At 38.2% G+C, this 15,610-nt stretch overlaps 1 protein-coding gene across 7 annotated transcripts in view; it reads left to right on the top strand.

Moving 5' to 3' along the window:
* Nucleotides 1-15,610, top strand: part of NFIB (nuclear factor I B) — a 234,680-nt gene that overhangs the window by 112,486 nt on the left and 106,584 nt on the right. The window contains exon 1 of one of the 7 annotated variants that reach the window (XM_053572482.1): nucleotides 5,689-5,759. The exons of the other annotated variants lie outside the window; for them this stretch is intronic. The gene's annotated coding sequence lies outside the window, so the exon portion shown is untranslated. Of the gene's footprint in view, nucleotides 1-5,688; nucleotides 5,760-15,610 lie in introns of those variants that run through there. 7 annotated transcript variants of the gene reach the window in all.

Genomic DNA, 15,610 nt, shown 5'->3' on the forward strand with positions numbered 1-15,610 from the left:
ATTCAGTTGAAGCTTAGAATTACCAAACGGCAATCACTGCCAGTGATGATTGCAGGATAGAACACCAGGCCTAATGTGTCTCTCAACCTGAGCTTAAACTTGTGAAACACCCGAAAAGTCCACTGACCTTATTATGCAATATTTGGCAGCTGTGGACGCAGCATTTTAGCTGAGTTTAAGTTTAATGGAAGAAAAAATGACAGAGACGGTACACACCTGGAGAAATCCAGGTGTTCTTACAAAGTATTTTTCCTTTTATACCCTCCAAGTGTTCTTTGTATTTCTGCTATGAACAAATCAGTACATATTCAGTTCCGTGTGGCCCCTCTCTCCCCTCCTTCCTTCCCTTCCTTCCTTTTCTCCCTCCCTTCCTTCCTGTATTTTTGCCATCCTTTTGCTCAGCACTTGGAATTTCTAGAAACAGCATTTTTGATCTCAATTTTCTCAGCTGGGTTTTGTGCCATGGACATATTCAATTCCTTGAATTTTTGTGGCCTTTTTTCATAGGAGGATATGAAAAGTTTTTGTTTTGTTAATGTTATTTTAATGATGAATGGGAAGCATAGCCTTTTAAAGGATGAGAAAGAAGCAAATTAATTTCTTTTCATTTGCGTATGTGTATACCTTGATAGAGACTATGTAAGTCCACGCCAAAATCACACCATGGCAAGTGGGAACGATGATAGCTTTGCTCACGCTTTTCTGGAGTATGTGTAATATAAGTGCAGCTGGGAGGTTTTTTTTTTTTTCAACTTTACCTTTTCCGCAAAATTAAACAAGTTTCTTTAATCAGCAGAAAGCATTGTGAGCACATGTGTGATTGCAATGTGGAGGTGAGGGGAATTTCATGAAAGACCCCTTGTCACCATTTTCTAATTGGTAGCATTCCAATTCTGCTTTGCAGTTAGTTTTTCCAAACAGCTTTGACAACAGCAAAAAATTTGTGGAACCACCTCTTATTTATGTGGGAAATGCACTTTTGGCTTCATGTGAGACAGACTTCAGACCCGTCTGGGTAGCAGGATTGGCCTTTGCCCTTGGCGAGGCAGGCCTGGCCGGCGACATTTCAGGAGGCCGCTTGGCAGCCATTTTAGATCCTGCCCGCGCAGAGAGCTCCTGGCTGCCAAAAACTGCAGCCGGTCTGTGCCAAGACGCTCTTGGCAGTGGAGATAAACTTTGTAGAGATACACAGTCCAGAAATATCTTATAATTACAAAGCACAGGGGGCAGAATGTTTTTACAATACAGCTGTGCTAATGTAAACATTTAATTTGGCAGCCTTCTCCACCCACTTTTCAATTAACCGGGTTTATGCAGATACTTTAGGTCTGTAATAAACTTTATTGCTACTTCTCTTAGAGTACAGTTTATGAAACACAGATTTGAGGGGCTTTTTTGAGGGGTTTTCCGTCCATTTAGGAAAGCGCATTGTGAATGTTATGTTGCCATGAAGGGGAAGAGAGCTTTCTGTCTCAGAAAACGCCATAGGTCAGACTAAACTGAAACAATTGCTTTGGGGGGAAAATGTGGAGGCTGTCTTCTTCAGCTTCTAAAGTATGCAGGAGGATATTAATAGAAGGAGGTAAAATCACTTATATAGCTACAAAAAGACAATTGTGTTGGTGATCATTAAAAAAGATAAGTGTCCCCTGCAATGCATGAGACTGTTTCAGAGATAAATTCCCAATAACAGTTCTTACAGATATAATTATAATAATTGTGTGATCGCCATGATAATTATTCTTATAGAGTGAAAGAAATAATTTTCTATCTAAAGTAGCATTCTGCTGTTCAGCTCACAAAGCTAGTCAATAGATCCTTTTCAGCTAACCTAAAAAATGGTAGAAGTCATGGAGTTTTAAATCTAAATTTGGTTTTAATTGATATTGTAAAAAGGAATTTTTTTCATAAGGAATATGACATCACAATCCATGATATCTCTTTGCATAGATTTGCTTGCATGCTTTTCAGATAAATTAAAGGAAACCATATATTTATTTATTTTTATTAAATCATAGCTGTGTATATTGATATGATCATGGGGCATCATTCACTAGCTTCACAGACCGTTTGACACACTTTCATCACACTGGTTAACATAGCCTTCCTGGCATTCTCTCAGTTACTGTGCCAAGACACTTGCATTCGAAACCATATAAATGTAATACGTTTGGCTAGTTTTTCCAAAAAGCAAAACAATTTTGAGTTATGTTTCTATGTATTTCCAATCATGGTTATGATTTTTAAAAATTAGCTTTTGGTGTTTTTTTTTTTTTTTTTTTTGGGGGGGGGAGAATGGATTATAGTAATAGAAAACCAATTCTTGGGATGTTTTCCCAGGAATCCTTTTGAGAGCTTCCTTTAGGCTGGCTCCATCAGTATTCTAGAATGGGATGTGACCACGAAGTAGTTTCAATCTGAAATGGTATTTAACTCTTCAGCTCCCAAACTAGTCAATAGATCCCTTTCATGTATCCCCAAAGAAGGAGAAGTCGGGAATTTTAAGTCTGTGATCTGGTTACTTTATAGTCTCATTATCTATTGCTACGATGGCTGTTTTGCCATCATATCACCTTTATCCATTCTGCTTGTCACAGCTAAATGATGCATTTGTGGTCTGCGGCTTTTATTCTCTTACATATTTTAGTTGTTACAAATAAAAATTAAATAAACAAAAAGCTTGACTGCCCCACTACTATATCTTTGTGTGTGTGAGAGGGAGAGAAAAGTGTCACTTTTATTTTCAAAATGTAATAATTGTTGTATTTTGCTTACTTATGCATTTTAAGCAGAGCCCATTTTACCTCTTAGTGAGTGAATGAAAGTCAACTTAGTTCAGATTAAACTGTGAGCTGCATGAAGACAAGAGCATGTCCTGTTTTATTTACTATTATAGACTGAATGCCAGGTCTAATAATGGAACACTACAGGCGTTTGATCCTTTTTTTATTTTAATAAACAAAATGGGTAAATGTCACAAGTGTACATTAGAATCAGAATATTAAGTGTTAATTACCTATATATACTGGTTGCTCAATATGACCCTTTTATTTTAGATTGTTTTAACTTCATTCTGGGAATTTGTGCTCTTTGTCCCTATTGCTTCATGGATAACATATCCAAGATAACAGTAGATCCTCCCAGTTGTGCAAGGTGAGTTGAGATGCCTGCGGTCATGCTCTCCGAGGGAAGCTATGTATAAACAGCCACCCCCAACGCACTGTTAAGAGTCCTGTATTAGAGGTGTGAGCAAGGTGAGGTGAGCTCGGAGGGGCAGTCACTCTAAGTGGGACGATAAGATCCAGAAAGAAGGTAACAGATGGATGAAATTCAAAGGCTTTGAAAGATGAATTAGGAGTTTGTGTAGCATCAAAGCAGGGATGTTCTTAGAATAGAAACCATATGAGCAAAGGCACAGAAGCCTACAATTACACAGCATATTCTAGGAACTTTGAAAAGAATACTGGAGCTGAGGTGTTAGAAAGTGGGGTGGAGGTGTGAGAAGGGGTGAAAGTTCTGTGACTTTCCATGAGGGCTGTGCTAGAGGGTGTAGTGGGCCAGAGTGGGCCAGAGGGAGCATCACATGTTTTAAGGAGTGTCGTGATTCGATTGCTGGTGACTGTGCAGAGGATTGAGTCTGGTTATAGAATGAGGAATGAATCATAATGGCCTGAGGAAGCTGAGGCTATTGGCTCAGTAAGGGATTTAGCAGCTATTGGGGTGAAGACAGAGGAATGGAAGTGAAAGAGAAGAGTCTGGGCCAACAACTGAACATGAGGCTTTTTAGGGAGATGCCGTGTTTTCAAGAAAGAGTGTTTTCACCTTGGGAAATGGTAGTTATGAATGTCGTTAATTGAGATATAATAGATTGATTGGGAGTGTATAAAGGTTTTTGTTTGGCAACCTAAGAGGGACTTTGTGGTTCAAAGGAGAGGTTAGGCCTAGACGTGAACTATTCTGAAAAATGGGCGTGTTTATAAACATGGAACTGGTTGAGTTTGCTCAGGAGAAACATACAAAGATGGGCTAGTTGAATGGATCCTCTTAGGGCTCACCTGCATTTTGGGAATCAACAGAAGAGATGATCAGCAGGATTGCAGAGAGGAGAGACTTAGAACTGGAAAGGAGTGGTGCCCTAACAGAAAAGGAGGGGAGAGTTTTAAAAAGTTAGGGGTACTTAGCATGAAAAGTCAATTAGGTGGAGCCTGAGGAGGCCAAGGCTAGCTTAGGGAAATAGTAATTTCATTGTTAAGGCACATGCCCAGACTTACTGGCCCGGAGAGCAACTGTGAGGCATGAGGATTATTATTCTCTCATCTTAGGTGATGGTGAGAGAATATTTGAGTCTTGGACCTGTGTCCTACTCCTCAGCACAACAGTGCTAGAGCAGATTGAATTATCCCGGGGTCCTGCATTGCTTAAAGGATGAACGTCCTATAGATTTTAAGAAATTCTGACAGAAAACAATGGAGTATGTTTGTTTATAATCTCTTCTACCATTTCTGAGGAGGAAGTTTGCATTTCCTTCACCACTGAATTTCACCATTGGCTACTATATTTTAAGGAGCAGAAGCTAATTTGAAATTTTGGTGTAAGTTCTGGAGAAGGCATGAAAAACTCCATAGAAAATAAAAGGATATGTGTTCAGCCACTGAGCACACCCTTTTAATTGCTCATACCAAGCCTTCAGATGTTCCCCAAGGGGGAAAATCACCCAGTTAACAGCAGCACTGAGGAACAATTTATTTGCACAATCCCTTTTGCTCCCTTTCTCCCTCTGTGAGTCCCCATTTGAGCAGTAAAAGATTCAGAAAGTGGTGATATTATGCTAGTACATACAGAATTAAATTAGCAAATATGATTGAGTCAACTAATGTGTAAATAAAAACAATAGCTGACTGGAAACTGGAGTCTGCAGTCTCCCTGAGTATATTAATGGGTTTTGTGAATTTTTTTTAAATGCCTAGACCAGGCGTCCTCAAACTGCAGCCCATGGGCCACATGAAGCGGTGTGAATTGTATTTGTTCCCGTTTTGTTTTTTATTTCAAAATAAGATATGTGCAGTGTGCATAGGAATTTGTTCATAGTTTTTTTGTTTGTTTTTTTTTAAAAACTATAGTCCGGCCCTCCAATGGTCTGAGGGACAGTGACTTGGCCCCCTGTTTAAAAAGTTTGAGGACGCCTGGCCTAGACCCTTCCAATGGACTGAAGTTCATGCTCAGGAAGCATTGTTGACCTGGGAGTTTCCTTAAAAACAAGTAAGCAAGTAGAAGGCATATTCGTTGAAATAAAGAGAGCGAATGTTGATAATAAATATGGCCCTTAAAAAAAAGCAAATTAGGCATCATGAGACTTCAGCACTTCTTTACTTTTTATTTTATTTTTTTTGAGCTCTCTACCCTTTACCATCCTAAAACGCTGCCTTACCACTTCCTTAAGGAAACACAAACGGGGCAAATTAAGTTTCCAAAAGTAAAGGAGAAAATCCTGTTTAAGTAGATTAGGGTCTGGCATCCCATTGAACTTTATCAGGCACTTAAAGCAGAGGATGCACACTGTAGCTGGCAGTGACTTGCCAATGAGCTGGGCTTTCCCCACTGTTTCTGGTTTGGCAGGGATGAGGTGGTTCACCCTGCTGCACTGCTGCCTGCCAAGGACACACGGCCAGCTCCCGGCTTCCTGTCTTCCTCTTGGTGTCCTAGCCTTGCCTTCCAGGGAGCTGCCAGGACACCACTGGCAAAACTCTTCCTTCAGAAAGGTCAAGTAACCTCAAGTCACCTATGCCAGTATTTGTGTTTTCTTTTTAATCCTTCTGTGTTCAACTTGGAGAAAACTGTATAACTGAAGATGCAGAGTGGAACCTGGGGTCACGCTGGAGCACTTGGATAAAGCAGCAGAATTGGAAGAATCCCTTGGCCAGTCTGAGTATGATGTTTCTAGTAGGGTTCTATTTAAAGCTCTGTGAAGTGTGATAGAGTTCAGAATGGCTCCATGTGGAGTTGGATGGAGCTGCTTTTTAGGATTCACTGTACACATGGGATTTTTTGGCCAAAGCTGGTGCGTCACATGGCAGGGGAAGAAGGAAAAGTGGAGACTGGTTTTGGCGTAAGGACTGCATGTTTGTTTGTTTGTTTAGGACTCTGTGGTTGCAGATTACTTTCTGCTTCCCAGTTTGGTGTCTGAGCAAGTCCCAGTGGCCATGTACCCTGTGCATGAGCTGAGAATGACTTGGGGTGCTTATTGAGAGCCCCGCTTTCTTGGCTTCGGCAGTGCTGTGCAAATCACAGTCACTGCAGGTAAGGTGGAGGAATCTGAATTTTTAACAAGCATCTCAGATGATTCCAGTGTTCACTAAAATTTGTGGGCTGAAGGTCACCGATTTCAAAATGACACAAGGCAAGTGACACAAGGCAAGTTCACTGTCACCATACAGCAAATGTTCCCATATTTTCCTTCAATTCATCCTTTTGGAGTCCAGGACTTGATTGTATCTTTATATTTTGTGCAAGCCTATACTAACAGCAAACACTTTTCAGAAGATTTAAATTTAAAAAAACTAATGCTATAAGAAACGTCATCCAAATAATCGCTCCTTATTTAAATCCTAAGTTTTAGGATTTGGGCTTTTTTCCCCATAGTAAACGTGTTAAGCGCTCCCTCCCTGTAACCCTCCTTGTGTGGTGCTCCCTGCAGATACGCAGTGTGACGGACCTAGTGGTGTCTGTTAGGAAAGGCAAGTTCTGTGTCTCTAATATTTCATAATGCAAAGCAATTTTATTCTTTTTTTTTTTAAATCCACTTGAGCAATATGGAACTAGTAAATTGCCTAAAATTCACCTACTTACTAATTCTCATGGCTGTTAGTATTTAACAGAGGGGATAATGTATGTTCTCCCTGTAGAGTCAAGGAAAGTTCAACCTATCTCCAGTATTTCCTTTTGGCTTGTCATGTGAAGTTCATCACACTTTCTTCCAAATTAATTTTTCTTTGTACCTTGAGGTACAAAATACTATCTTTGTTGATGAGAATGGTATCCCTGGACTTTTTTTTTTTGTCATTGTTTTGTAGCATTCATAGAGCTAGGCCCAGGTTAACTTTGTAATTTTTGCCATTTTTTCCCCCTAAATTATTTCCAAAATTTGCTAAAATGCTGCAGCTGAAGGGACACCTCTGACTTTCTGACATGACTAACAAACGCTACACTAATTTGGAACACATGTTCTGTCAAAAGTTTACCTATAGCCTTGGGTTCTAAATTTGCAACTTCAGCATCTTCCATTGAAAAGAAACAGCGTATTTTTTTCTTAAACTCCCTTTTGCCTCCCCTTGAACCATAGTCTTTTATAACAGTAATAAGGAAATGTGGTTATGGGTGTAATTGCTACAAGGCAATTGTACCCCAGAGGGCTGGCAGAATTTTCTTTTCTATATCTGAGGGCTGGGCTCCATCAAGAAGATCCATTTGCAAATAACTCAATTAGAATAATAACAACAATGCCTTTATTTTTATGGCAACTTTCCCTATAGAGATCAAAGTGCATTAGACACAACCTATTGGATTCATTGTTCTAATACCCCAGTGGACTGAAATAAAAAAGCTTTATTATAGATGGTTTGAGATAAGAGAGTGAGGCAGAGAGAGGCTCAGTGACATCCCCGAGGTCACAGAGAAAGGCAGGAGGGAACTGCAGAGGGAAAAATCAGGATTTCTGTTCCTCTGCGGGTTATCAGGCCACATTCTGTCCTGGCTATTATAAAGGGCAAGGATAAAGCACAGTCTCTTTTGGGGTTGCAAATAATGTGGGTGAAAGTGCTTTGGAAACGGTGAAGGTATTGGCTAGCCTTATCACTTGGTACAAATGGAAGGAAAGAAAGAGCCTTACTATCAATATCCAGTATAGGAGACGTGGCTTTAACACATGCTTGTTTGATGGGACCCAAACTACCAAGTTGTCGTGATCATTAATGAAGGACTAATAAAAAATTATACTTATGATTCTGAATTTGAAAGAATTCCATGAGATTGACAACCAATTAACAAATTAGAAGGACAGAGGGGGTGGGGCCTTGGTGCGTGCCACACCTTCTGGGGGCAAGACATGATTGCAAGAGGGACTTTACCTACCAAATGCAATCAGTGTAACCTGGCTTATTGTACCCTCAATGAATCCCCAACAATAAAAAAATAAAAATAAAAAATAAATAAACTCTAAAAAAAAGAAGCCAAAGATCAAAGTTTCTCTGATTAAATAAATTGCCTAACAAAAAAGTTTCTAAGTAGTCTGATTTTTTTTTTTTTTTAAGGCTTTGTTTGTAAACTTCATAATTCTGAGGGTGGGTGTGATGAACTTAGGCTTCTTCTTTTTTTTTTAAAGTGAGAATAGGAGAATTGGGAATAAAATTGCTACTCGTCTTCCAACCTGATTTCAAGGAGCCTTGGAGGACCTGTTCTCTGGGGAGTAGACACAATTAACTTGAAGTTCTTAATTACTATTGTTTGTTTTGTGGTTAAAGGTGGTATATTTCTGCATAGGGCTTTTGGCTTCCTGAGTGTCTAGTGTGCTGGTGTGGGGAGGGTTGGGAATGGCAGCATTTCTTCCCTGAAACAGGAATCCCCTTCCATAATCTGAGAGCTGAAAAATCAGAAACGCCTTCAAGTTTATCAGACCTTGCTTTCTCCTGGAGAGGGAAAAAAGAAGTCAGGCAAAATATAAATGCATGTTTAAAAAAAAAAGCTGTTTTTGATTTTCAAAATTCTGTACTGATTTCATATTTCCTCACTTTAACCCAGGTAAATGAAGCTATCTTGGACTTATTTTATATCCTTCTCTGGAGTCCTCTGGGAGGGGTAATGGCCTTGAGACTTTATCTCATCATCACAGCACCTCTCCTTGTGTCTTAATGCTTAATGAATGTTACGCTGAAAACTAATACAGGTAAACAGTAAATACAGTGTAACCAATGTGAACGTGTTTGTAAAATAACACAGAAAACATTCATTGTTTTGGAGCACTGTCATCGCTGGGAATGGATGAAGAAGGCAGGTGCTAATTCTCTACCAGGTGATCGGATTTTATCAGCCAATTCATCCCACTTTTGGTAATTTCGATCTGATATAAATAGGGAACTTACGGTGATTATTTTATGATTATTAATTTATTTTTGCAAAGGAAAGCTTAAAAAGCATTTTCTTAAGCTCACTAACCCTTTTGTCTCCCGGATGCCCTCAGTGGATTCTTTTTCCCCTTTCGTGTTGTCATTTTGGTTTTCATGGTGTGACATACATATCCATAATGCACAAAAGATTACTGCGCAGTCAACAGAAAGCTGAGCAGTGTTCTCACTTTAAAAACACACTGATTGCTTTGAGTGGGAGTCTAGTGTGAGGAGGAAGCTTTGGCTTTGGGCGCCAGATTGGGGTAACTGAACTTTCGCATTTAGTTGGGTCTGGGAACCCTGACTTCCCTGTAGTCATTTATGTTGACGTTGGGCAAACCAAAATGACAATGAAGCAGCAGCACAATTAAAGTCTTCTCATTTATAGTTAGACTTTTAAGCAAAATGCAGAAATTATTATTTTCTTGGAGATTATTTCCGTTTCATGTACTTGTAAAATCAGCTGGATTTTTATCCTGTCTTATTCCTTAGATATAAACTTTGCTAAAAAAAGAAAATATTTTGTCAACAAGATAGAAAATGACAAGCATCATTTCCCAAAGCGTATCATGGGAGGGAGAAGGGTCATGCTCCTTTCAGGCAGTGACAGACCTTTGCAGGGTGGTGATGGAAGCCGGAACACCTGGCTGTGTGTGTTTGCTGGTTTCAACTCTGCTTAGGTCAGTTGTACCAAAAGTCATTTCACCTCTTTTGTCTGTTGATTGATTCTATGAAGTACATGGTTTTAGTCCAGTTCTTGGACAGAGAGCTACCCCAATTAGCATTCTCTGGGCCTCTCCTTGGTGTTCTCAGACAACATGCCTAGACTTAAACAGGCCTAGGAGAGTACGATTTTCTTCCAGGTCAGTATAGCACTTTGTGGAGAAGCCTAGGGGATATCACAGTACAATTTCACCCTTCTACAAAGGAGAGAGAGAAGGTGTGGTGGGAAAGAGAGGGTGTGCACATGCTCCGGGTTAATGTGCCTCTGACATTTAAAGAAAAAACTTGCTTATAAGGCATCTGCATGCTATTTTGTTCTGTTATCTCTTCTGTGACATATTTGTAAGTATGTGTTAATTTTGTGTTAATTGGATCCAACCACATCCCTCAGATTCATTTTCTGAAGGTGGAAGTTAGTTGTTCTTTGCTCTATTAGCCCATTTTTAGGAGTGTGCCTCTTTAAACCTATTTCTGGATCAATTATATCCGTCATAATTATGGTTATCTGCTTAGTGTAATGTAAAGAATTCAATCTCATTTGCTTTATCTTGGCTCTGAATTATCTATTCCTATGGCATGGTTTTTAAATCACAGCCTACACATAATAGAGAGCATTTGGAAGAACTGGGGCAATGTTGTGTTTCTTTTTTTGCTATGATTTATAATGAAAATTCAAATTTCAAGTGATATGTGTGTCATGAAAAACCTGGTTAAAATTTAGAGTCACTTTCCTATCTGGCATTAGGCTTTCTGTACTCCCTTTTCCCCTAATTACCAGAGAAAGTCAAGGGCTGTTTCTATCTTGTGATCTCAGCGTTATTCCTGTGGTTTGTAACGTTTGTACAATATGCCTACTGTCATATGGTGGAGGTTGTCTCAGCACACCCGTCACACTATAATTTTCACATTGAGAAAAATAAATTGAGTCGGATATTATTTCTAGACATACTTCATGACCATTGCCTACTCAGACTAACCCATTTTCTTTCTTCCAAATACTTATTAAATCATATTTATAAATTTGGCCCCATGTGACGTAGATTGACTAAGATATATTTCAGGCTCAAGTTTTAAAAAATTTAATTAACGGTGATTGTCAGCTGATACAATCTTGATATGATGTTGGGGGGGTCATTATCACAAATCAGCATAATCATGCATTTTTAAAGAGATGGAAAGTTAAATCTTTAGGGGAAGGGCTCAGAATGATTGAGAGAGGGGACACCCAGGGACAGCAGCGCAGTGCAGTATTGACAGCTGAGTATACACACCAAACACCAGTGTCATCCTTTTACAGTTTTTTCTGTAAAAGTTAGCAACGCGAGAATTGATGCTGTATGTTGTTCTGTTATGTCACTTCCACTTCCTTCTGATGGCTGTTGTCTAGCACAGTTTGAAACATCAAGTGTATCAGTATTGTTTGCATTTTTTATTGTAAAGTTTTGGTATTGTGAGTTCAAATATTCCCCTATACGTGCAATTATAAATATATTTATCACCTGTTTGTAGAGTGCTTTAGTAAAGCATCGTAGATTATACCATTCTGATAGAAGAAAATACTTTTGTCTATTCTTATTTTGTGATTTTTTGCTATGTGAAAACGCTGGATGTCAAGTGAGGTCTTGGAAAGTATTTCCTAGAGCAAATAGGGATGTTGAAATTATTTCTCTTTCCTAATATGTACTGTTCTTTATGTTGATCTATATTGGTGCATATTTAAGACAACTTTTTGATTACATCCATGTGAGACTGTTAGCTTTTCAGACAATAAACATTTCAAAGTTATTTTGTCATGAGATATAAGTAAATGTGTAGTGTTCTGTAAAAATAATCAAACTCATAATTGTTCTAGTCAAAGAGCCTATAGCCATGTTCATAGGAAAAATACATATGTGAGAAAAAACTCAGTATGTGTGACTTGTTAAAAAATGGGATAGAGAGACTAATGGTAAAAAGAAGACATAGTAAATCTGAATGAGTAAGCGGGATTGTTAGAAGATCTCCTGCAAGTGATGTATTAAGAGCATGACATTGAAAATCTAATTTTTTAAAGCAAAATTATGTATCAATATCATGTGTGAGGTCTCATACTTGGTACTGCATGGTGGCAATGCTTTCTCACCTTTTAAAATGAAAATCTTGGGTCAGGCGTGGTGGCTCATGCCTGTAATCCCAGCACTCTGGGAAGCTGAGGTGTTCACGTGTTCAAGACCACCTGAGCCAAGAGCAAGACCCCATCTCTAAAAATAGCCCAGTGTTGTAACGGGTGACTATAGTCCCAGCTACTTGGAAGGCTGAGGCAAGAGAATCACTTGAGCCCAAGAGTTTGGGGTTGCTCTGAACTATAATGCCAGGGCACTCTACTGAGGGAGACAAAGCGAGACTCTGACTCCAAAAAAAAAAAAAAAAAAAGAGAATCATAACAAACACTTGAAATTCATTAATATTCTAAAAGGTGTTATATTTAATCTGTTTAATACTGTTATATTTAATCTGTTTAATACTGTTATATTTAATCTGTTTAATACTGTTTATTACTTTAATACTGTTTAATACTGTTTATTAGAGTGATGAATAGGCCAAACTTGAAGAAACATAGGTATCTGTAAGAGTCCAGAAACGTAGAACTCCTACCAGATAGTTTCGTAGAAGGAATTTTGTAGGAGGGACCAATTACTATGATGTTAGAACAGCTGAAAAGCCAAGTGGACAGTGAAGTAATCCAGACATTAGCATCAACAGGAATCTACTACCACAAACAGACTGGAAGGAAAATGGTGTTACTCATGCCCTTGTGCTGGAACTGTGGGAGGGGAGGAGGACCCCCATCAGAGGACTCTGTCTAGTGGAAGCTAGAATCACAAACAGAGAACTAGCCACCTTTTGGAGACACCTGTGGAAGTCGACAGGAAGGAAGAAATACCTTCCCTTTTCCTTTCCTTCCACCCTCCAAATCCTCAAACTCCCATCATTGCCTCCCATTGGTTGGATGTAGCCTAAAGTTCTTGTTAACAGAGCTGAAATACCTTCCCTTTTCCTTTCCTTCCACCCTCCAAATCCTCAAACTCCCATCATTGCCTCCCATTGGTTGGATGTAGCCTAAAGTTCTTGTTAACAGAGCTGTAAAACATTTGCTGGAACAGTGCGAAGGATGGCTCTGAGGACACGTTACAGTTCTAATTTGGAGTATGGGGTAGAGAGATGGACTTTAGGTAAGGTTCAAAGCAGTAATTGGAGGACAAGTGAATTAAGTTTACATGATATCAACCAAAACCTTATCACACCAGTTTTTCTTACTGGTGTTGAGTTACTAATTTTTTTATCCAACTTGAAAATTTGGCTTATGACTGTTTTTTTTTCCATCATAGCATTACTGTTAGATGCTTTTGAAAATTCTCCATGAATAATTTTGTTGGTTAATTTTCAAATTTTACATGCTTTAAATGTCGAGAAGAATTTCATCTCTAATTAGAACCAATCTTTAAAACTCAAAGCAACAGGCAACCGGCTCAAATTGTTCCTATGGCAATTAACTCTGACAAAGAATTGTGGATGATCTTTCTCTCCCCTTTTCCATCTTTTGGAGGTACCAAGAGTGGATAAGACAGGTTTTACTGCTCTTGTAATCAAGCGCCGTCTACATTTGCAAATAATGATGTGGTTTCTGTTCTTCTGAGATTCTGTTGGAGGTTGGTTGGGTGTGCAGTACAGCTTGCTGTTTGATTGGAAGGCAATGTCAATTTTGAAATGGCTTCATAACAATCAATTTGGAAAATCGAACATTAGCCATATGTAATGTTACATGCAATGAAAATAATCTTTTATGAACATGGGAGATGAGTCCGCAGTAGAAAGCTTGAAGTTCATTTGTGTTAAAGTTTTGCCACATCTGGAAAGCATTGACATATAAGATTACATAGGTTTGATACCATTCAAAACTAAGGCATATGAATGGGACATTATGCAGAAACTTGTTCTTTTTCATTCTCTTTGGATTTAGCTAAGAGATTTTTGAATCATAAGGAGTCAATTTGAATCTCTATTAAAGATAAAATGAGTAACATGACAAACTGGGAGGAATTTTGAGCACCTGGTACACAGCTCTGCACCATTATTCTCTTAGTTCTTTCTCTTCTTTAAAGTGGACCTAGCAAGTGGACACACCTTTTACCATTTTTTTCTCATTTTCCAAATAATCATAGTAATTAGTTGCGGATTCTAGGGGTGAGTGGGGGTTCTCAATTCTAATTGAGACTCTGAATAATTCTCAGAATTATCTGCATTCAAAACTTTCTGTCAAAATGACCCTTTCAGACAACATTGAATATTATATTATTATAATGATAATAAATCTTCAGGTTTCTGTCAGGTTGTTAACTTTTTGAAGTTCTTTCAAACACACAATTCCTTTTTATTGGATACTCTCGATCTTCCCTTTAAATAAAAAAGGAAAAATCATGTTAGCTGTTTTTTTTTGTTTGTTTGTTTTTATTTTATCAATATAATTGAGTTACTTTCTTCTCATACACAGCGGTGTTAATTTACAAAAGGAAGTTACTATCTCCTCATTTGTTTCCTCATTTTATCCCTTTTAAAACATGTTAGTCCAATGATGTACTATTCAAGCAGTTTTGTTCCTGGTAAATTAGCTTTTGCCCTGAAAACATGGGGACAGAAGTTCTTTGAACCACTTATCAAGGAACTGTGAGGACATTTAATACCATTATCTGCCACATCAGCAAGCTTCCTGTCTCATCAAGTGACTTCTCTGATTTTTTTCCGCAATCTGACGATAAAGCTTTTTTATAAACAGAAGCGGTAATGAATGTCCCACATTCAAATTTACCCCCGTAGAAAGGATACTGTGTGCTGCCTTACTCAATTATTCAGTTAATTGTATGCAAGTTTGGATTAAATATATACATTTATTTTTATACGAATATATCATCACAGACCTAAGATAGTTTAAGAATAAAACAAGGATGGGCGTTAATCACAGACAAGATAATTTATTAATAAAACCAAGGAATGGTTATCAACCCTATGCAACTAATATAGGATATTAATACAACCATTTAATTTCTTTTCTCTAAGCTCCCATAGTGATTTAAACATAAAACATTGTAATGATTTGAAGGGTATTTTTTTAGCCAACATGAGAGAGAAATCTACCTTCAGGTAAAAAAAAAAAAAAATTCTTTCTGGGAATGAATGTCTATAATAGAATGAGCACTGAAAAAATAAGAATACGACTTTTTGGTCATTGACTGAATCAGTTACTACATTTGTACTTGTAGAGCAGTGTTCAGATGCTTAAAAATTAGAGTATGTACTATATAGAGAACAACCAAATAACTAAAAGTTATGCTTGGCGTTACTAGCAATTTGTTTATAAATTTAGAAAGATGACAACTGTTTTAAGTGCTACCAGCCATTGTGTTTGCTGTAAATCATGGTTTTTCAATCAAAGGATACTGATGGAACATTTACTATGTTGAGAACGATGCTAGGGAGTGAATCAGACTAATATGTGTCATGACCCATGGATTTTAAGATCCAGCAGGAGAATTGGGCCCTAACTCAGTCCTTCAGTAACCATGTTGTCAGTGTTTGCAAAGGACAGGGCAGAGGGAAAATAGAGGTGGGCTAACTAGGCTTTTTTGTTTGTTTTTTTTTTTTGGAGGGGAAGTAGTAGTAATTAAACCTTAAAGTGTATATATTCATAAAAT

This window comes from Nycticebus coucang, chromosome 2 (genome assembly GCF_027406575.1).
Source record: "Nycticebus coucang isolate mNycCou1 chromosome 2, mNycCou1.pri, whole genome shotgun sequence".
NCBI lineage: Eukaryota > Metazoa > Chordata > Mammalia > Primates > Lorisidae > Nycticebus > Nycticebus coucang.